Source organism: Lepisosteus oculatus, chromosome 15, assembly GCF_040954835.1.
Source record: "Lepisosteus oculatus isolate fLepOcu1 chromosome 15, fLepOcu1.hap2, whole genome shotgun sequence".
Taxonomy (NCBI): domain Eukaryota; kingdom Metazoa; phylum Chordata; class Actinopteri; order Semionotiformes; family Lepisosteidae; genus Lepisosteus; species Lepisosteus oculatus.
The window spans coordinates 10,211,346-10,236,555 of record NC_090710.1 but is presented as its reverse complement, the minus strand read 5'-3'; positions in this window follow the sequence as shown (position 1 = coordinate 10,236,555).

Sequence of the window (25,210 nt, the reverse complement as noted above, 5' to 3'; positions counted from 1 at the left end):
CTGTCCTGGCTGTGCTCTCTCTCTCAATTCAATTCAATTCAATTCAAGGTACTTTAACTTTAACTTGCTTTAACAAGTCTGAGTTCTTGTGTCTGTCCTATCCGAACCTGAAAGTATTACAATATGTATCTTTATAGCAGGTGGTGTACAGCTTTTTAGTATAGATTACACTTTTCTAAAATGTATTTAAAAAATAAAAACGATAACAATCTAACCTTTCCAGAGTGGCTTCTAAACTGTGAAAACATGTGTCTGTCTTTCCGTACGGGGAAGGGAATCTGATCTGCAAGGCCCCTTGGCTACAAAAGTAAAAAGAAGGCAATCTCTCTCTCTCTCTTTTGATTATTACATCCAATAATCAAAAATGACACAATATACATAATAACCATAATAACGACCAACCAACAAAAACAACCATATAAACATAATACCAACCAAAAACATAGATAACAACCACAATACAAAATCAAATATATCAAACCATTAAACTCTCTCAAATTCCTCCAATTATCATAATCCCACCCCTTATGCAAAACCAAACCCTCCTCCCATCCCAGTTTATCCTCTTTATCATAAAAAAAATCCACCTTAATTTTCAACATAAAGCATTACACAAAATCAATACCTCAACACTCCATACTCAACAACGATAATTCACAAACGGCCAGAACATGTAACTCCACATTCCAAAATAGCCCCGCCCCTTATGCAAAACCAGTATCCCTCCCCTGTTCTCTCTCTCCGCTTGCGTTTGTGATCTTTTATTTTTAAATAAATTTTAGCAAAGTCATGTATTTTAAAAATCTTAAGATTTCTATATTTATGTCTTTATTTAGTGGTTTCATTAGTGACAAAGGCAAAACTTTCTTGGAAAAACGTATTTTATGTAAACCATGTTTGCAATTAATTCATTTAGAGCTAGAATATGTTCATTGTCTTCTAATGAAAGAAGGGTTCTTTTCGCCGTAGTCGGGTTGACATTAGAAGCTTGCCACGCCCGGACTGTTACACCAACGCATTAGCATGTTAAAGTGATTTCATTGAGGAGCCTAGCTTTCTTAACTAGTAAGTACTGTACTTCCTTGGTTTTGGAGGGGGGGAGGTGTCTTTTGCTGGAAATCTCGCCCCCTTCTACTTTGAAAATACCTGTGAAACCGGTTTAATTCATCCCATCCAGCACTACCACAGAGAGGGGGGTTGTACTTGCAGTGTATACAGTAGATGGGAAAGCCAGAGCTGACCGCTATGCCGCCCACGTGTTATGCTCTTCGTTAATGTCTAAGCCGGAACACATCATTATATATCATTTTGTATTTCTTTAAAAAAAAATGTTTGCCCAGCCTAACAGTATTGTTGTTCTTGTTTTTATCCTGTACAGCGCTTTGAGGAGCCAACTTTAAAGGGGCCATATACAATAAAGTTCTTTATTATTACTATTGTTAATTTGCTGGACAGAGAGGTGAACATTATTACGCAGAAGACAAAGATAGCGATTTACGTTGCATTGTGCATTGTGCTGCTGTAATACAGTTTTAAATAATTAAAGTCTAAACAGTATCAGCTTTATTTATGGGTTTTAAATAAAGGCGATTTAAATGTGATTTAAATCAATATAAATGTTTATATTGTAATGCATAGGTGACTATTCATTGTTATTAAAATGACTTAAATTCGATCATGTTGTGATATTTAGAAATATAAATTTGTTTGGTGCGAGTGAAGTTTTATTTAATCTCTGAGCCAGGGAAACGTTTTATTGTACAGCGTGTAGAATTCTTGTGTTGCGGTACATGAATATATTTATATCGTTATTAATTTCTTTAGATACGCGATTCCATATTATATTCCTTTTTAAGCAAATTCTAAAAGTATGCTTGTTGACTCCGGTATCACGTTAGTTAAAGACTTCGATGCTTAAAATGATTAGGGAGAAATGGAGTACTGGTGTGTATGTTTTCTTTAAAGTACCGAGACCAGCCAATACTGTATGTTTATGTTCCAAAATTAATATCGTTTATGGCCTTCACACGCGTTACAGTATGCTCCTATTCTTTTTATGCTCAGCTACTAAGATTTCCCTTCAGTGGTAAAATTCCATATAAATATTCAATACTTAAACGTGCACAGTAAAGACATTAAATATACATATACATACTGTATACAATACAGTTTGCATACAGTGTTATGTTTATGTTCCTAAATCAATCTCTTTTATGAGCATGTGAAAGGCATGGTGAATCGGAGATTCTAAAAAATTACTGTGCTTTGCATGATTGGAAACAAATGCATGATTGCGAAATTATGTGGTGTTACTTTTTCAAAGACGGTCAATGAAAAAAAGAATGTGGACCAGGGCAATACTTTGAGTTTACAGCTTGTCCAAGGTCATTCATTATTAATACTATTAGTAATATCTTTGTTAAAGACTTTGATGGCGACAGCTCAAACATGAGAGTTTGAGCTTTATTAGCTCCACCTTGCGGAAATTCCGGATACTATTTTACTTGCGGTACTAAAGGAGAATTTACGGTAACTCGCGGTAGACTGCGTAAAGCGCACCCCTAAATATTGCAGTATCACCCGCTTGTTTTGAATGGCTGTATCTGTAAATGTAAAAACTGTGGAAGGGACTAAATGCATAATACCTTGCAAAAGTATTATTTGCTCTGCAAAGCCTTTGTTGCTTTGTACACAATCATGACACTTTCATATACAATAGATCTTTATTTACAATTTACACAAGCTAAATAAATCAAATTTTGCAGAAAATAAAAAAAGATTCTCTGTTGCTACAACATCCCTACAACTCAGGTCAAAAAATAGTTTGGAAACTCACAACATTTGTTTAATGGTCTCTCTGTTTATTCATTGTGTTTTAACTTCACTTTAGAGTAAACACAAAATTCCCTAATATAAATAATGACATTTCAAGCATCATTACATATAGTGAAACAATAAATTAATCATAATAATAAAGGGGCTTTCAAAACAAATCAAGCATAAAAATATAGAGAGGTATAGAACAAGAGAAGGTTTTATATGCTTTTGAGGACAGTGAAGTCTATCACTGGAATGTACAACACACCACCCAGATCAGATCACCCTTTAAAACTGAGTTTCTGGGCTAGCTTGACACTAGATAGGAATGCAACTGTGAAATCCATAATGACTTTTTAAGATCTGCAAATATGTCTAGATCCATTCACAAAGTTGGATTGTGTTGTTGAATGGCAAAAAAAAAGCCTTTTCTAAAAAACACTCATCCTAAATTTCATGAGATACAACTGCAGATACAGTATGCGTCTGAAGGGTTTATGGTAAAAAATGAAGCACTTTTTGCCAGACCAAATGGACATGATTACACCATCTCACTGAGCAAAGCTGATGAAGACCTATCCTGACAGATGTGCATCCACCAAGTACTGACTTAAGGGGCTGAAAACAAAGGCAATCCTTACATTTGATTTTGTATATCTTTGTAGGTTTTGCTGACATTCACCATCCTTCATATATGACAGTGTTTAGTTTAATTACAATTTAAAATAAAAAGTTCATTTGTAAAGAAGATATAAATTATTTGTTATTCATCAAAATATGATAACAATGGTTGTTGGGAATACTTTTGTAAGAAACTGCATTATATATCCTCCATATCAGATTATTACTATTCAAGGTCTTGGGTTTCACTATTATACTGATACTCAGATTTACTTGCAAAGTAAATCAGACACTACTATTGTGATTTATGCAATTTACACGGGCTTCCGTGATATTAAGATATGCAGCAGAAGTTTCTAAGATTAAACTATAATAAAACAGTCCCAGTAAAATCTACACACATTTGTTCACTGTTCACTGTTTTTGATGGTGCTGAAAGTATATCCTTTCCTAAAGTTAGAAACTTAGGTGTCAAATTTGGATGTGTATTGTGATTTGAAGCCCATATTAGGAAGGTCACAAGCTTATCTTTTTTTTGCCCAGTTAATTTCTATATGATGCAGAGAAATTTATACATGCTGTGATTTCAGCAACATTAGACTAATGTTAATACCTTACTAATACCATTACAAAGAACTTGAACTTGAACTTTATTGCCATTTGTAACCGGTACTGGTACAATGGAATTCTTACTTACAGAAAGTCTCTCGATTGTAAAACAAGTGTAAAAAACAAGACAAAGTGCAAACAGTGCATCAAGATAATGTACAAACAAACAATTGACAATGTGCAAGTAAACATGTAGACAGTTTGAATGTAAACAATACAGACGTGTAAACAATGACTGGAGATGTGCAATAGATAAGAAATCATAAAGAGGGAGATGGTGATGGTGTAGGTGTGGATCTGAGGGGGATGGCTAAATGTGTTCGCCAGTCTCACTGCTTGTGGATAGAAGCTATTGAAGAATCTGGTGGTAAGTGTCCGTATGCTCTTATATCTCTTGCCTGAGGGCAGTGGGGTGAAGAGCTCATGCCCGGGGTGGTGACTGTCCTCTGTGATAGCCAGAATTCTACCACGGCAGTGGTCCTCATAGAGCTGTTTAATCTCGGTGAGACCGCAGCCGATGATCTTCTGGGCCATATTGACCATTCTCTGCAGTGCCTTTCTTTCTTGTGAAGAGGTGTTGCCATACCACATGGTGATCCCGTTGGTGAGGACGCTCTCGATGGTGCAGCGGTAGAAGTTCACCAACACATGTATTGGCATCCCCAATTGCTTGAGGCACCTCAAGTAATAAAGGCGCTGCTGAGCCTTCTTCATGATAGAGTCAGTGTTCACAGTCCAGGTTAGATCTTTAGAGATGTGAATTCCCAAAAACCTAAAGCTGGTGACTGTTTCCACTTCTGTTCCATCAATACTGAGTGGGCTGTGAGTGTATGGCCTGTGTCTCCGAAAGTCCACTATTAGCTATTAAGAGTTTATCTGTTTAAATATATTTTTCAGATCTCTTATGCTGTTAACTTGATATAGTTCAAATGATCATACCTGTGGTTCTGCTGGGTTTTCTGCAAAATTAATTATATTATCAGACTGTTTACTTTCAAGTCCAGTTAAAATGTCTCCTGGTATGACTTTGACTTTAAAGAGCTTTGGGGATCCCTTTTAGAGAAAACGCCTTTGGATTTTTTCAAAGATTATTTTTTGAGTAATCTTTGTGTAATGTTTTTGTTTACGTTGCCTACTTTGGAGGTCACTATATGTCTTTTTAATTCCTTGTATATAAAATATTTCAGGACAAAGGTTATGAATGTATGACAAAACAAAAACATATTAATTAAATGGGACTGCAAGATGCCGCAACAGTAATACTCTTATGCTACCTGACAGTCCAAATTAATGTTAATTAATATTAAAATAATACATTCAATTCCTTAGAGTTTACAAACAAGTGGAGACTGCTTTGAGTTTATTTTAATATATCCTTCTAGTTACTTCAAAGCACTTTTCCATGCTTATATTTATTTACAAAAGTATCTTTACATTATAATTTATTTTGCCTTAAAGTACACTTTCTCACAATTGAAAAATATATCATTAAAAAATGTATATATCACTACATCTCTAAATATTTTATTTTATTTTTTATTAACAAAGCAGTATTGTAAATCATAAAAAATACTGTAAATATGGTCAATAGATACATGGTTAAAATGTGATAATTAACATGTTTATCCAATTCATAATTCTTCTTGCAAATATGCATTCAGTTTCAACTCGCAAAATCTATAATAAAATGTAAGATATTATTCAATTAGTTAATATTTCCACCCATTTCTTACAATATGTGATATCTTTTTGCAAATTATTTTTAAAAGTGAATGTATGCATCCAAAAAATATAAATATATTAATGCTTGCAAAGTTAAATGAGTAACAAGTGAAAAATAAGTGATGACTTTTCTATATAGTAGTTCAGGTGGGTAGCTGCGTCAGCATGTGTAGGCTGCAAAGGAACAAGTAATAGGTTTATTCCATGCTGAAAAAAAGAAGAAAGAGAACACAACGTTTCGGCCGTGGAGCCTTCTTCAGGTTCTTCACCTGAAGAAGGCTCCACGGCTCCAAGAAGGCTCCACGGCCGAAACGTTGTGTTCTCTTTCTTCTTTTTTCAGCATGAAATAAACCTATTACTTGTGACTTTTATATATATATTTACTTTAAAACTCCACATGTTGATAATCTTTATTTTCCAAGAAAAGGTGCATGGCTAACATATATCATAATAAAATAAACATAGTCCCATGATCACCTGTTAATGCATAGCTGGGGGGAAATGGAATGAACAACTGCACAGTGGGCCTGGAAAGACACTGGATAATTATGAATCAGTGAAAGGAGCAATAAAAAGAGAGTTTAAAATTATACTTACAGTCTTTTGGTCCAACATTGCCATCTTGTGGAATAAATGTAATTTACAGTATTTAATACTATAAATGCTGTGTACAAGGTCATTTTTTCTTTGCTTTCATATCTGATATGGTAAAACATAGATGCATCCTAAACAGGAGAAAAACATGTTTTTACATCAAAACCTGTATGCTGATACTAAAGCATCATAGAAAACAACTCAAAAGCAAGTTTGATGGATGTTCAATAGGACTTAAATGATGTGGAGAATATAAATGTATTCTTGATATTTACAGACCTAAGTCTTGGTTTATTTTTCTTAGGATTGATATTCTTATTTCTCAACATTTCGTAATGTACATGTTGGATAACTCACTAGACACTACACTAGTAACATCAAATGACTGAGGTGACTCAGGTTGAGAACAACATTAACTTTCTTAAAACTGATGTCTGGATCATTAATGTCTTTGTATCACTAAATATGTGACAAATTCCTCTTAAAATACACTGCTGACATACATTGTCTCACACATAAGATAGCAAAATAATGCATTTTCCATTTTACTATAAAGGTTTTACAAACGTTTGAGGTGTATGTGGTGATATGGTACAGTACTTTTACAATAATTATTCTAATATTAATTCCACTCAAAAAAGAAAATAATTTAATTTTTCAAATGATCCAGGATTTTAGTAATATAAGTAATATAAGATATTTGGCTGTTGAGTAAAACAAATAGCAATTTTCTTTATTTTTTTCATTACCAAGTGTAGAAGACAGAGATATAAAAATATAAATATCTCAATAGGTGAAAAAATACAATATGTATTTTAATTACTTCACCTTCCCTGTTTTACTTCACATATAGATTACGAGCTATATGAAGTGTTTCCTACAAAATAACAACGTAATAAAAACAATTCAGCTTTGTCATCTTTATTTTTTTGGATATTACAGAGTAAATGATTTAATTGTTGTGTACAGATGTCTTTATAATCTCAGTGGATTAACATACTCTAATTCTTTCACCAAGAGTATCCATACTGAATAGTTCTGTATCAATTTACCTGACATTTTAAATAGTATTCCTATAGGAATTCTGAATACATACTTTACTTTGGCTCCAAACTAAAATGTTCCTGATATTTTAGATCACTGTTGATTCAGGAACAGCTGGAAAATAAGTAAGGGGGACCATTTATATTGCTTAATTCTGACAGTTTAAAGAACAAGTAGCCTGGTTTTCAGTAGTTCTACAGAATATTCACCTACATATTGACCGTGTGTTAGCAATTGTCAGATCCATATTTTATTTTTTTAAAGATTTAAATTTAAGTTGTGCTTGATAATTGTGTTTATTCTACCTACTACTAATAATGAGAAATTATATAAAACAGCTAAGTACAGTACTGTACATCACAACTACTTTTAATATGTTTTAATTTTGATAGGATGATGTACATCTCGGGGAGGTGGAGTGGTGGAGTGTTACCTCAAGACTCTGGGGCCCTCTGTTCAGTTCCAGACCTGTGTGAAGTTTTTATGTTCTCCCTGTGTTTGAATTGGTTTCTTCTGGGTGCGCCAGTTTCCTCCTTCAGTTCAAAGACATACTACAGTTTAATTGGTTTCTGGGAAAATTGTCCTTGGTGTGCATGTTTGGTGTATCTTAGTGTGCCCTGTGATGGACTGGCATTTGTATGTTCTCCCCGTGTTCACATTCCTCCACATGCTCCAGTTTCCTCCAATGGCATCCAGTTAGATTAATTACCTTTTGGGAAAATTTGCCCTGGTGTGAGTATATGAGTGTCTGTGTCTCTGTACAGTGTGTCCTGTGATGGACTGGCATCCCATCCACAGTGTACCCTACCTTGCACCTGTGCTTGCCAGGATAGGCTCTGGCCCCTCCATGGCCCTGTATTAGATAGAGTGGTTAGAAAATGGACAGATGTATATCTCTGCCAAAGGTTTATTTCTTAATATATATTTTTAAATATATCATAATTATATATTATAATTTTAAAAATTAAGCAGCAATAATGAGTCATGTTTCTTAATTAATCAGCATATCCATTTGTTTTTATTTGGCAGCCAGTTAATAACATAAAAACATATCTAGAGTATAATGGAGTGTATTCCTGTTTAGGAGTTTAAGAGTTTAAGAGTTTAAACAGAAATACAGTGTTATCAAAAGGAGTCTGAAATGTCATAAATGTTAAGAAGTAATGCAGCAGTTCAGTTTTACAAAAGGATTGTCAGGAGCATTTACTTTTAGTTTGAAATATTTTTTTGTTTTATTGCTAGAAAGCTCTTTTTATAGAAACATAATAACATGTAGGTTTTTGTGCATAAGGCAAAAAATGACATTAGTTACAGTGTTCAGTCACTAATTTCTAATTCTGAAATTAGAAGTCAAAATACTTGGTATGGACTATTATTAGTGTATGTGTAGTATGTTCAGTACCAAAAAGTTTTTTTTTGCTTGACTTAAAGAGTATTCATTTGCAATTTGGCAGCTTTACAATCTCCTGTTGTGTTCCTTAAACGTGCATAGGATTACAAGAGTTTCAGTGTTAAAGCATCCTGCACATACAGCAGTTGTTTTAAAGAGGCCATAAAATGCTTCTCTAAGAAAAGAATTACCTTTTGATAAGAAAAAAAAAATCAAATGTTAGAGAATTTGCCCCTACAATATCTAGCTTTTAATGATAAAACTGAAAGGGCAAACCTGTTAAGGAGAAAATAAAAAGCTTGTCAGTTTATTCCACAAAACTTTACTATTTCTCTAATTTTATAATGTCAGGTGTTTCAAATATGTTAAGTTAGTTTAACTTAAGCATACATGTTTAAAATTTATGACAGATGAAGACACAAAAATATGCTAAATAATAGAAACAAATTGATTTGAGTCTTCTTTAACCTTTTAAGACAGATAAGTATTAATTTGATTTATTTAATGATGATGTAAATTCCAAGTGATTGTCTTGTAAAAATCGTTTAATGGCATTGCTCCTATTACGTGGCTTAGAACTAACTGCCAGTCATATTAATGTAGGCATTTTTCCTAAACCCTTCAAACAATGTCTGGATGGATTACCAAGATCAGCCAATTGGCCTTGCCTAATTTGAAATCACAGATCACCTTTGAGAGATTCAACAGTTTGGTTCCTGACTACATCCGGAAACGTTTAGTTACCTGTAACAGAGCAGCAATGTCTCTCTGGCTTCTCTGATGCTTTGAGGTCAGAGAGAGAAAAACTGTTTATAATCATTATTATATATTACATCATTATTACATAGACATTTGTGACCAAAGGACCCAAGTGGGATCTATGTAGAAGTACATTTAAAACAACAGACTGTTGTTGAAGATAATACCCTGACATCTTTCAAGAAACTTATATATTTTGGATTTAAAGCCATTTCTGCTATAAGGTGATAATTGTGTTACTGGAAAACACGACACAAAACACAACATAACATAAAATTGTGTTATAGAAATCATTGTTTTGAATAGAATATTGAAGATCAAATTAATAGTGTTATAATTTAGTCAAGCTATTTTTTTGCTATTTTAAACAGTGCAAGATGTGTTATTATCTTTTTTTTTTTACTTTTTCAGATACTCTAGCAGTGCTATATAGCATCAAGTAAAGAAGCACTTTAAATGAATCCCTTTCACAACAAGCCTTTCAGCATTAAGAAGACAAAAAAGAAGTGTTTTATTCTAATAATATTCCTGTCTTCTGGTTTTAGTGCCATCTGCTTGGATCACTGAGTTGGTGTTTTTAAATTGACTTTTTCCTCTCTTATTTCTGGGCCTCTTCATTGAACTGAATAATAGCAGTGATTGATTACCAGGTTACTGTGGGAACAGAAACTTAACATTGTTCAGGGAGATGAACAAAAGAAAGGTTGAGGCCCCAAAAGAATTTAAGAAATAAGATCCTTTCAGGTTTTAAAAGTTGGGTTATCTCAAAACAGTGTCGGATATAATCTATTATAAAGGTTCCTGTCTTCTTAGACAGAGAGGCTTGCTGCCTGTTATTCTTTTTTTTGTGTGTGTTTTTGGCTTCATTGGAGTACTGACTTAATACCCAGACAAAAGGTAAGTAACAATGTATTATCTGCTGTCCTTAAAGAAGACTGTGCAGAAGTTAATTACTGGGCAATGTGTGTGGTCCTAACAATATTTTGTAACTCTATACAATTTGTTGCATTTCCCTTCCTGTTGAGATCATCTAGTCTAAATGTTTGCAAGAAAATAAACTGCCACTTACTTCCTGAGGCATTAAGGATAAGGAATTTGATATTGCACAAGAGAAGCAAAAAGCTTAATGATGCTGCAGTCTGTTCCAGATTTGTATGAATGTGCTTTTAAATAAAGTAAAATTGTTTACTGAAGAAACAAAGTAAGTAAAGTGTACAACAAGACATTTTATTAAACATCATAATTCCTAATGTTTTCTATTCAGGGTAGTATACAAAATATTTTAACAGAATACTTACATCTAGCTGTGTTTATTAATAGATTTCAAATGAAAAATACACTTTTTTTCTCTTTAGAGTATTCTATAGTAATACTATTTGTGTAGCACAGAGTTTTTAAAACCCACTTTGTAAACACTATAGACACTTTTAAAAGTGTTAAAATTAACAGTTTTTAGCTATTTAAAATTCACAGATTCTGTTTTATTTTTAAGAACTTTCTGTGAAACTGGATTTAACCAGCTTATTTCTTAATAAAAACTACTATTTGTCATAATGGTCATGTTCATTTTAAATGACTTTCTAGAAGAGATTTAAGTTGCTCTTAAAAAGAAATGCTCATCTGTGAATATGAGATTTGAAGTTTGTATGTAAATGCTGCTGTAAATATTACCTATTGAAGGAATTTAAAAACAGAGAGAAATACACATGTTAAAATATTGAAAGCTCTGAGTATAATGCAGTACCTACTCTGATCATTAAGGCTTATTTACTCTTTCAGAAAAAAAAAAGATGTCAGAGCATGCCAGAGGAATTCCAATATCTGCAGTATGAAGCAATAGAAATCTACTGAATAGTTTTGTATAGCAAAAGATAATTTTGGGATGCTGAATTTCCACATCTACATGAACGAATTGATACAGTCTGTCTGTTAGATCCTTTTTATTTTTAGAACAATGTCCAGTACTTTCATAATGTAACAATAGGCTTGTGGACACTAAAAATGGCTATTTTATCTGTTAAAAAAATGATAATTTTACAATTCTGTACAATAGAATCATGTTGTCCACATATTTTATAATTATTTTATATGTTATATATATATTATATTTAGATTAATCAAATAACAGGATTACTGCTATAAATCAACTACATAAAAATCTAAAATATGGAAAAATATGAGAAAAAAAAATATTTTTTATTTCAAATTGCTGTGTGTTTTGAATAATTAATTAATGAAAGTCTTTTTCCCTTTGAACAACCTTGTTCTTAACATGATAATTTGGATTCAGTTTTTTAACCAAAAGATTGAAAGTAATCTGAACTGGGAATCTGTAACCACTCTTCAGCAAAACTAAAGATTTACAGATTTATACTATTATACTACAGTATATTACAAATTATAACCTTATAAACCACTGAGGGGAGCTCTAAATCCACATTTCAGAGGATTGTCAGTTTGTCCTTGGGTACAAAAACATCTTAAGGATAACAAACTGGAAAATGTATTTCATTTGTGTTAGCTGTCCGTGGCGCTTCTTGGCACGAGGTCCAAAAGAATCACAAATTATGAATATTGAGTTGTTTTAGGTGGGTTAACAAAAACTGTGAAACTCACACGGTCCAGTTTATGTATTTACCTTGCATGAAGTGAACTGAGTTCTTTAGGTGGCTGATGGTCTGAATATCAAGTCATGGAGAAGGAATATTCCACATTCCCATGATGTTTTCTCAAGCAGGTGCTTTAAGTCCCTTAGAGAGACAAAAGCTTGAGAGTTTTGACAATTGACAAATGCATCTAATATAATATTTGCTGCCCATAAAAACTAGAAATCAATTGCAGTATATATATATTTTTTAAAATCAATATAGTAATTGCACACGTCAATTATACAGTATATAACTAGCTAACAGTGATTCAAATAAAAATGTGCTTTTTATATATTTATTTATACAAACACTTATTTATAGACTAAGAAAAATATCAATATCTTCTCCAAGTTTTGAATCAAATTTGCAATATATCTTGTTCAGTATATTAATATCGGCAGTTTGTTAAAGGAAGCTTGTGTTATTGTATACCTATCTTGTAGAGTAATGTAAAGATCTTAAACTCACAACTCAGATAATTTATCCGTTTTAATGTGCTATCCTTTTGAGGCATGTTAATGATAATTTTAAAGATAATAAATTACTTTTTAATAAAATTGCTGATTCATCTGAATTAATTTTTACTTGATTATTTTGCTATCGTTATGGCCTGTTAAAATACTGCACTGCTATAAACACCTAATTAAATTTCTTCCTAGGCTTTCTAAAAGCAGTTATGATTTACTAGAAATGATATTCAGCTGTTAAGCTCTAAGACATAAAGGGCCAGTCTACATTTTCAAATATAAATAAAATTGGTCTCTCTGGATTTCCACTAAACTGTTCTTTAGAAATAGCATAATTATTCTGCTTTATCTTATTATAGTTTGGGGCAAGAAGTTTTGCTTTTTTATTTTTATATATTAAATAGATATAGTATTCTGTCAACTTCCTGAAATCAAAAGGCTGTTACAATTTTCAAGGTGTCTTTCTTGCACATTCTTTTTACTATTGAGAACATGACTTGTTAATTTCAGTGGAGGAAGCATGGCTTAACTTTTCAGCTCTTCCAGAAAAACAAATTAAAAATGCATTGTCTTGACATTTATTGTAGTCTGTACTAGTGAGCTAGAAAAATTGTGGGCTTAAGACTGACCTTTTGAACTTGAACTAATTTTTACAGGAATTCTACATAAGTGTGCATGACATCATGAAGTACACTTTGCAGGATGTATTTTTAAATACAGTGTGATTGAAAGTGTACCACCTAAATGAAATGTGAATGACAAAAATCCTGCACCATCTCTCAGTAAAGTGAACAGAACTCTGCTTTGTTGCAAAGTCCTAGCACTAAAACCACATAAAAATTTCAACTTTTGGCAAACAGTCAGTGTAACCGTTGCCAGTTCCTGCTTTTGTGCACTGAAACAGAACTTTCACTGACTGTTGTGAAAAAAAATAACACTAATTCACCCAAAGCTTTTGTATGACATAAAAAACAACAATGTACTTTTGGAGATAGTCCCTACCTTAAAAGCCATGTCCAGTCTCTCTAGGTGCTTCAGCATGACATTTTATTTAGTATCAATATAACACACTACAGAAGTAACAGAGTTAAAAGAACAAATGTCTTCTGTAAATATAACAGAAATGAATCTTTTTTTCCTACTTCCTTCAGCTTAATTCAGTGTAGCACAATACTTTATAATGAGTTTTTTATATGATGCCACATTTCCAAAATGTTATATTATCTTACTTCAGAAACCTTAGCTGTAGTCTGATCTGGACACAAACATTATTTAAGTCTCTAATGGTGTGCATCTAGTTATCACTTAATTTGCATTTTTTTGCTATATGATGTTGTTGTTGTTTGTAAATTCTTCTAAGCATTTAATGTTTTAATGCATAGTCATTTCAATATATTTGTATCTATATTTAATTCATTTCCATCAATTAAAACTCTTTAATCACAGTATATATTGCAATCACTTGTAGTGTGAGTATTATAGTGTTCTCTACAACACATATACTGTTAAATAATCAACAATTCCTTTTTTAGTAATGTACAGTATTCTTGTTATTCTATTTTTCAAGGTTAATATTTCTGTCCACATCACAATTTTAAAAATGTGTAATATTTTATTGTATAATATGAACTGAAGTTTCTAAGGGGGCATATGAAAGTGTTCTGATTCTGTTGTATCAACAAATATCATTAAATAGTCTTTTTGATTTGACATGCTTAACAGCCATATCTATCACTTGTAAGCATAACAATACAGTCATCCCTCGCTTTTCCCGGGTTCGTACTTCATGGTTTTATTTATTTGTAAGTCACCCCAAAAAATCATTCGGGGTAGTACAGGGCAGGCTTCGGCATTTCCGGGAGCCCGCGTGCTTTGGATATTAGTCCGTCTTTGTGCTTTTTCACATCTGTTAACTGTCTGCGCTTCATTGTTCAAGTTAAGTTTTTTATGTGCTAAATGTGGTTCTAGTTCTTGTGCTAGTAATCATGGACCTAAAAGATGCAAGAAAATTATGACTTTGGCAGAGAAAGTTGGCCACTAGCAAGCGTTAAACAACAGATGAAAGAATCTTAAGTTTATTCAGGAGAAAAAAACATTTTGACTCAATATTGTTCCAAATCACTTCCTCAGATCTTCTTTAAGCTATTTAATTATTTAAAAATGGTCTTCATTGCTAAGTACATAAGATAAACTGGTGCCATATAAAATGTGGATATTCTTTTGCTGATTCTCTCAAAAGTCAACAACAAAAAATGCTACTGCTAAAAGATTAGCAAAGAAAAGGAAATAAAAGAAGCAAGTACTTATTAAGGAGAGTACAATAAAATATTTCTCCTCTACTAGAGCAAGACTTATCCAGTCTGGTCCTGACAGATGTTCCAAGTCAATTGTGAAATGCAACAATTTAAGGCAGTGGTGAGTGTAAAATCTAAATCCTATTTGTGGCTGTCCCCAAGTCTCTGTAAATATGCTGCATACTGGTGCGTGAAATAGAGAATCTAAATTCTTTGATTATGCAATTTTGGGGTTTTGTTTGGTGATAGGTGAATCTACACAAGCACTCATCTTGCTTTTCCATACAGTATATACTGGTTGAAATGTGTTCTGCCTGAATGTTCTTTATTTGAATCCCGGCAATTCTCCTGGTTTACAGCTTTTTTACCAATTTAATAAATTGAATCTGTGTTTTCTTGCTAAACCCTTCCCGAAAGAGAAACAATACTACTGTGAACTGAAATAGAATAATATTGTCTGTTTTCAAGCGCATATTTGCTTGAAATTCACAATATAATGAAATAGTCTTCATATTATTTTTGAAGTCATATGATTAATGTTTTCTGTTCTCCATTCAGCAGCCAATAAATCTTCTCAATAAGTAATAAACCTTTAATATTTTAGCAGTGCACCAAGTTATCACTTCATTTGATGTTCTCTGCTTCATGATGTGGTTGTTGTTGTATCTCTTTTGAATTCAGAAAACCTAATGTTTGTGATGTGAAATTTCTCATTTATATGTCTAAATGGTACTGTATATGTACACATTCTTGACATCTTACATGTATCTGCTTATACTTCACCTTAACAAAAGAAAAACACTAAAGAGAGTACTATACCATGGATCCAGTCCATCCTAAGGAAGGTATGTTAGCTAGGCAAATTGTGGAACCTATTTTTTAGATTTGAAATTTAGAAAACCATCAAGGGGCAAATATGGGTTCAACATAAGAAAAGAATATACTTTTATTTGATTTCATTCCAAATATTAATCACTACATTCTGAAATTAGAGAATTAGAATTGGGTTTCTGGACTTGAAGTGCTTTACAGGTTATGCGTACTCCCCTCCAGCACCAATGTGTAGCACCTACTTAGATGATGTGAAGGCAACCAAAGTGCGCCAGGAGACTCACCACACATCAGCTATCAGTAGGGAGAACAGAGTAATGAAGAAATTCAAAGACTGGTATTATGAGGAAGCCATAATTAATAAAAAACAGAGGTAAATTTGGCCAGGACACTGGCTTAACACCCCTTCTATTTTGGAAATGACCTGGAATTTTTAATGACCACTGAGAATCAGGACCTCAGTTTTACATCTCATCCAAAAGATGGCACCTTTTTTACAACATAACGTCCCCATCACTATACCCCAGTGTGAGTGCTCCCTGCTGGGCCCATTAACATGTCCAGCATCCTTAGCTTTTCCAGGAGGTCTCCCATCTAGGTACTTGTCAGGCTCACACCTGCTTAGCTTTAGTAGGTGGCCAGTTGTGAGCTGCAGGGTGACATACCTGTTGGCTCTATCAGTAATTAACTCATTAAATCAATATTCAGTCATTAAATCATCTCTTTATCTCAAAAGTAATTCTAGCTTAACATCCTGGTGACTCTTGACCAATGAATATAGGCAGAAAAGAAAACAAAATATCTTGGAGTGATTTGTATAAAGAAGACATCCCTTTAGACTACCAGTTTTTACTGTATAGTTGCCTAAATTGTTATCCACACCTAAACATTTCATTACATTATAATTTAACCATGGCCTTGCCAGTTACTGGACAGATCAAATTAGGGTGATTTCAAAAATTCAAAGGAATGTTATAATCCACAACACCAGAATTGCTGGGCTTGTAGAAAGATGTTTTTTTTCTGGCCACCTGTCTAATCACCATTACCAGGGGAATTACCTGAAAATTAAAGTTTATCAACCATTAAAAATCACTTAGCTAAATATTATCGCTCTTAACAAGAATTATATAAATCAATTTTGTGCTGCATCTGTCAGTCTGCTGCCTTAAAAATGATTAACTGTACTGCAATTAAAGAGATTATATTTGTGCTTTAAATCCATGTCTTCCTTTACAAGATTATAATTCTGTTAATATAAGAACTACACCAGCTATTATACAGCATGTTTTTTGCTTTATACAAAAAGAACTGCTGCTGTTAAGCCCTACCTTAAGCTCCATGCTGCTAGGATAGGCCACAGTTTGTTGCATTCCCCACTAGGATAAGCAGCTTACTGATAATGGAAGGGGATGGACAGACAATAAAAAGCTCCTAAAACTAGTGATTTAACCAGTAAGCCTGATATTTAATAAATTATTTAATTTTGTGGGTTTTGAGGAGATGGATAATTACAAACTAATATTTCAATGACATACTGGGAGTATATTGTCTTAAAGCAAGCCTCCCATACTTAAAAAATATTATTTTTAGTCAGTCAATTGTGTGAAATGTTTAGTTTTAGCAATCATATTAAATTATTTTAACCATCTATTGTCTAACTGCTTTATTCAGTTCAAGGTTGAGAGGAGCTGGAGCCTGTCCTGGCAAGCAGTGGGCAAACCCATCAATTATTTGATTAATATATATATATTTGTTTTGCCACTGTTTATCATGTTTTTTTCTGTACAGTTTTATTTTGTTATTCTATGACTCTTTAGAATGTAATTTGTTCAGGTTTAAGGTGTAAATTATTACATGACTCCTAGATTAATACACTCCTCTATTAATACATGACTCCTTGGCTCATTCATTTAATAATAATAATAATATCACTTTATTAACCCTTTACAATTTCTTGCATTAGGAATTATCTATTTGCATACCCCATCTTGCTCTTCATGAGACACACAGACAGGGAGAGAGCCTGGGGTCAGAGCGCTGGATCTGCCATTGTATGGCACCCCTGGAGCAGTTGGGGTTAAGGGTGTTACTCAGGGGCCCAACAGAGTAGGATTCCTCTGCCAACTGTGGGATTTGAACTGGCAACCTACCAGCCACAGGCGCAGATCCTTAGCCACAGAGCCACCACTCCGCCCCTACAGGGCACTGATATCTGAAAGCCAAAGATTAATGACTGCAGACACACAACACAAATGTGCTTTTTTATGTGCAGTATATATTGTATTGAAACCCACTTTATAAGGCTTACTTTCAAATCTTGTGAGAATAAGATTTCTTTTATTGTATTATCTCTTCAGTATTTCTGTTGTATTCTTTGTTAAGAATGTTCCCAGCCAATGCAACCCTGAATATCTCAATGTTTCAATATATTTTATAATTAAAGCAAAGTTCAGTCGAAAATGAACTAATAAATAAACCATGAAGTCATCATAGAAATGTACATATACTACATGGAATTGTACAAGGTTTTAGCTACTTTATAATTTGTTTTATTTTAAATTGTCATTCCTGCATGCAGAATCATTTCAATTGAATTGACAATAGCAGTAGTAGCTAAAAACACACTTTGTCTGATGTTAAAGTGAAGGAATGACACGCTTTCTGCAACACTGCACTTAAGGTATTAATAATTTTACATATTTTTATGTACCTTGTATCCCTTTTAAACATTTTGAGTCACAGATAACTGAACTATAAAATGCAGAAAATGGTTTTAGATTAATTACTGTATCTATTTTGGGGCAGTTCTGTTATTTGTTGAAATTGTTCTACTGTACCTAACACAATTATTTTAAAAAATGACTACAAACAGTTAGCCTATTTTTCCTATTACCGTGTTGCATTTTGTTGTACAATTCCACAGATTATGATGTTGAACCTTTGGGTGGAAGTCATTTCAAGTTGGTACTGCCAAACAATTTACCTTTATATTCACCTTTATATCTGAAATTGGTTTTAATTGTAAAATTAAATATTTCCTGTTTGTGACTTGGGTTTGTTTACACTGCAGTGTTTTATTATTAATGCTTATAGATTACTGTTTTCTTTCTTCCACCTTGTCATCTTGTGATTTTAATAAAAAAATGTCCTCAACTGGTTAAGACTTTAAAATCATTTTGTTCTTTCCAAACTGCTGATCCATTATGTAATTATATAATGGAGTAACTGTTTCTCTGAGCTGTCCATACTGGTCTCCAGAGGGCAGCTTAGTGGCACTCAAGGGAGAAAAAAAGGTGCAGGTAATTACATGTGCTTGCAATAAAATAATCTGATGAAGCTGGTTTTATTTTATCTCTATAAACAGAGAAAGTGTCTACCCGTTCTTACTTCATGGTTTTGTGGAGACCATTCTTTTGATTGAGTTAGATTCAGAGTCAGCATTGGAAGTGAGCAACTGAAAGCAACATGCTCAATGCAGTATGAAACAGGTGTCACCACAGTGAACATGCTACAGAATTTATGTCACCTCTTGAAACCTAGAGAGTAGAAAGTATCACCTACAAGTCATCTTAATCTCATAGGAACCCCAGAAAATCTCAATGACCAACATGAGCGTGCATGCGTGCACACACTCACATACACATGTAGTAAATATTATAATAAACTTTATTTGATATAGTGCCTTTAAAGGTTGCTTCTCAAAGTGCTTTACAGAATGACAAAAGGAACAACAACAGCAATTAAAAATAAACAATAAAAAGCACCATTTCAATGAGAGGTGTGAGCCTGTTTAGTTGAGCAAAGCAGATGTTAATTCATTGGTCAAGCCTTGATTCAATTCACAACAGAGTCTAATAGATTTTAAATCATCAGGCAATTTCTTGATGGGCAAGGCCTCATGGTGGATGCTGCAGTTCATATCTGGAGCAACCTCTCTAATTCGTGCAACTACACCACTGTTTCGGCTTCTTATCACTCTAGCACCATCTTTACAAACTCTGATGCATTTTATCCAGTCTATGCCATTCTCTTCAATAAATTCATTCAGAAGCTGAAATATGTGCTCTGCTGTAGTTCCTGTTGGTAGCAGCTTACAGAACAGAAAGCCCTTATGGGACATGCCCTCAAACTTGTATAGAACATAAACGTCCAAATTGGTCAAATCAACTACATTTATAGACTCACTTAATTGCAGTGAAAAGCATCTGCTCATCTTAACGCACTCTATCAGCGTACTTTTGACATCATCCGCCATATCAATAATTTTATGAGTGACTGTGTCTTTTGGAGGAGGCAGCAGGTCGAGCTGTTCAGCAGCTTTTTCTATACACATAATAAGTGTCAGCTCTTTTGCCAACAGTAAATAAAGTTCTTAACAAGTAGTGTGGAGCTTACCTACTTTAGCAATTCAAAAGCTTCAATTTTTCCCCGTTTCCATTTCAGGAGTTTGTCTCATAAGTTAAAAGAAGTTTTTATTTCATGCGCATGGGAGCGAAACACAGAAATGCTCTGTGTATTTTTCTAAAATTAACCTAGAACAGTTATTAAATATTTTTTCTGTTATCTATCACGCTTAAGAAAGATATAAGATGTGAAGAAGGGGTTAACTGATTCCTTTCTGCACAAGGACTGGACTTCTTGTGACACAAAACATTCCAGGCTTTAAGTTATGGCAGGAAAGAAGGATAACTGATAAGGATTCCAGATGCCAGCTAGAAACCCCCACCCAAGGAAGGAACCTAAAACTGACCATTAAGAGTGGTCAAAGCCTGGGGGACTGTCCGAACACCGTGACCTCTTCCCATTACCATAGTAATGAGCTATGTCAGAAGCAGCTGAAAAGGGCTATATAAACTAGAAGTTTTGTACTGGTACTTTGAACAATACTTTGGTTTTATTGTTCCTTGCATGCAATAAAACTCATCTGTTTAAACTTCATCTCAGGATCCAGAACTTATTTGTCTGTTACAACAGTCTCACAATCCTGTGCTCACAAGATTGCCAGCATTTGTAGTATGCATTTCTATGCTTTCCTGTGCTTACAACATTGTTTTTTGTTTCTTACAACATTGGCATTGTTCCAAAATCATGCACATTCTCCTACCTCCCTATTTGCTGGAGATAACTTGCATTCGTAGCACTCATTCCTATAGAATGTTATAGTATTACCTTGTAGCTCTTATGTCCACTCAAGTATTAGCGTGTGCTGTATCGTAGTACGTAGGCTGCGAATTTTACACAAACTAATTTTATTGAAATAGAAAATATGAAAATATGAAACCCCGTCCCAATTTTTCAGTTCACACAACAAAGTTCCGGGGTCATATGGCGTACGGCCTGGCAGCGCTCCGCGTACCACAACTAGCACACATACCACAGTTTGAGAACCACTGGTATAGACAGCAAAAGAGTGAATGGTGTTGAGCCTGCGTACATCAGTGATATAAACTGCAGCAGGGGATAATATTGATTATCGAGTAGTGTATTAAGTAGTGTATTTTGTGGACATCTTAATTCAAAGAAACTTACATTTACACCCATTCATACAACTAAGTATTTTTATTGGAACTATCTGTGTGAAATACCTTACCTAGGGGTACAATGGCTGTTTCTCAAGTTGGATTTAAAACAACAACCTTTAGGTTATGAGGTTATGAGTCTAGATCTCTAACCGATGTGTTTGTAATGTGACATCTATATTAGAAAAGCTCTTGGTTCTGGGTGTAAGTGTTTTCATAACTAGTTACAGCAAAGATATTTCATTATTTTCAAACATACTGTATGCACTTAAAATTCAATATTTGATCTAATTAAATTAAAAAAACCCAATTTCCAAATGATAGAGTGGCATAAATTTGATTCTTATCTAACCTAGAATTAATTTTTTACTTTTTTAAAAATTTTAATTAGCACTGATGAATCAAGCCATTGTTTGTGTCACATGGCCCATAGCAAATTGTCAGTGAATTAATGTAAAATGTTGGTAGAGTAAAAGTTGGACTCCAGAGTTTTAAACAAGTACCTCTGCTGTGTCATTGTTGTTAATGCATGAAAAAAGTAATTATTTCTAAAATCACAACTTTAACTTTTAATTGCTTCTCATTAGATTAGAAGGGCAAGTAACATTACAAGCACAAAAGAGACTGTTTTCCCTGTTGTTGCAGGAGCAAAGGGTGTAGTTGAATGTTCTTTGTGATATCGTTTTTCTTTTGTGCCTGTAATTAGAGGGAGCTGCAGTGCTATTTTTATATTTTGGGATGAGAAAGAATCAGCATTGATGAGTGCATTTCAAACTACAATAAAAGTTAAATGTACACAGTAACTGGATTACAATTGAAATTATGAGGTCTCCAAAGCACTATATTCTGCAATTCAGAATGAGACAACAAATTTTCCAGTGATGTGATGGACCCCTATTACAAACAAGCAGGCTTGTGAATACATCTCTTTTAATCCAATAGTAATATTCTTCTCAATTTCAAAATGGTTTTATCGACAAATAATGCTTGCTAATTACTACTCTATATGGAGATCATGTGGTGAAATGTCTGTTGCATAACATGTACTTATTCGCTCGTACATTGAATTACAGTGAGTACTGAGCAAGAAGGGGCTGGTCTCAATTCATGGGAACTCTCACTTTTGCCTGTGGTAAGACCAGGGGTTTACAACAACAATATGGTGATGTCACGGACGTCCAAAGGGACTAACCGTGGGGAGCAGGAGAGCAGAAAAAGACCCATATGCGTAGCGGCGAGACGGGAAAAAGGCCCGGGCTCATTAGTGCAAAGAGTTCAGGAATGCCGTATAGAAACCTATGCCCTCAGGGAGCGGACGTGGGGCGCCCTGGTGCTAGGCGGGTCTCAGGACATCCAAACATCAATGCTGAGCGAGGACAGAGTGCAAGACCCGGAAATATATAGCCCAAGGGAAAGAGAGGGACAGGAAGGACAGCAGACCGGAAACTAGGGACAGGACAAGGAAGGAGCGCCCTCTGGCTGCAGAGGGCGTGACAGTACCCCCCCCCCTTCATGGGCGGCTCCCGACGCCCAAACAAATAAATAAGCTACACAGCACTGGGGGGAGAAAAATCCTCATTTAACTGAAAGGAAACCTCCGGGAATCCACGGCTGAGAGCTACCCCTTCCTCCGGGGTATAAACCTTTATTGGGTGGAGGAAGGGGGGGTAGAGTAGAGCTCCGGAGACTTAAAACAAAAAAGTACACAAGCACAAACACAACAGACAAAAACCTGGGAAAGACCAGGGAGACAAACCACAAAAAAAGGAACCAAAAACAGATAAGAACCAAAGTTCCGAGACACAGAGAGCAGGGGGGATCAAAAAGGAGGGGAAACCAGGAAGAAAAAAATCAAAACAAAAGGCAAAAAAAAACAACACAAAAACCCCGGGGAAAAATACCGCAGACTGGGCAAATGGCACGTTCACATTCTAATGCTGATATCGGAGTGGACAACCTGAGGAAAGCCAGACCGAAGTCCGCTCACAGACACAGATGCCCGGAGTGATATCCAGCGAAAGGCATGGAGGAATGGCAGAAAGCTTACCATTCTATCACTGATATCGGAGAGAGCAAGACCAGGAAGAGCCAGGCAAGAGAACCTGCTCCAGACACAGAAGCTCGGAGTGATATCCAGTAATAAGAATAGGCAAGCCAGCTCAACATTCAATCACTGACATCGGAGTGATCTACCCGAGGAAAGCCAGGTGCAGGACCCGCTCACAGGCACGGAAGATCGGAGTGATATCCAGTGATTAGAATAGAGGAACTGAAAAAAAAACAGCCCAGAGAACAAGAAAAAAAAAACTGCGGCAAGACAAAAAAAAGGCGCCGCTCGCGGGGTCAGTAGGTGGCTCAGCATTCTGTCACGGGTGTCCAAAGGGACTAACCGTGGGGAGCAGGAGAGCAGAAAAAGACCCATATGCGTAGCGGCGAGACGGGAAAAAGGCCCGGGCTCATTAGTGCAAAGAGTTCAGGAATGCCGTATAGAAACCTATGCCCTCAGGGAGCGGACGTGGGGCGCCCTGGTGCTAGGTGGGTCTCAGGACATCCAAACGTCAATGCTGAGCGAGGACAGAGTGCAAGACCCGGAAATATATAGCCCAAGGGAAAGAGAGGGACAGGAAGGACAGCAGACCGGAAACTAGGGACAGGACAGAGAAGGAGCGCCCTTGGCTGCAGAGGGCGTGACAGGTGACTTACAGTACTTTCTCAAAGTTTGTGATTTTGTGCTTAATTCAAAATTGATTTTTTTTTTTTCCATTATGTCAATTAATTTATTTTGTTACTGAGATTTAATAACTGGTCAGAGAAACTGACTGCAGTTTCCCTTAAAGATGGAAGCAAACTGCTGGGTTTTGAAGCTGAATCTAATGCTGACAGCAACATTGCCAGGAATTTGTCATGTGATGAACTGTGAAAAACAGATATTGTAATTGTGGAAATACAGTGCTGTTTCAAAATGGGCTATATTTTTGCTCTGAGAGGATTGTTTCTGGTTTAATTTGATTATTTGATCCTGAGTGAGTATGTAGAAGAAAATAATTGTGAAATCACTGCATAAATAATAGCAAAAATAATTTGTTATGGTATCCTAATTTGCATGTTACAGACCACATTCCATTGCTTTTTGAGGCGGTTTTACAAAATACATTGCTGCTGCAGTTAATTGGCACACTTTAAACCAATATTCAATAGTAAATATTAACGTACTGAACACTTTAAATGAAAATAAGATCAAATCTCTTTAAGAAGAACAAAGTTTAATATTTATATTATTAATAATTTATCATATTAAAAATATAAAGGTACAAATATTGTTGCAAATAAATACTGTTCTCTAACATTATATAGTTATAACTTTTTCCATTCAAAATTATCTAAATGTCATACTTTTTCTTTACAATTCTGTTCTTAAAACATATATAGATACATTATATAATGTAGAATAAATATTCTAATATAGTTGTCTAAGGGTAAAGGGGTGTAACATTTAGAATAATTATTTTGGAAGCAGGTGGGTTTTGGTGAGGGACTAGGAAGCGTGATAACAAGGGTAAGGAACTAGAGTGGTGCCAAAGGAAAGAAAATAACAAACAAAATGGAGCTGGCTAGGACAGTGAGGGAAAGCTAATCTGACTACAAAAGAAAACCCAAAACACACGGTCTTAGGTGTCTTCAACACCCTAGCTAACCTTTACTGACTACCCAAAACCATACAAGAAAAATGGCACTCACCTGTACTAAACTAGTGTACTAATACAAAATCAACTAAGTGTGGGAAGTGTACCCAACAACCTAAACTAACCTTATATACAAAAGTTCACACAAAAACACAAGTGAACCAGGAAAACAAATAAGGGAAAACAAGAGTAATCAACAAGAGCAGGGT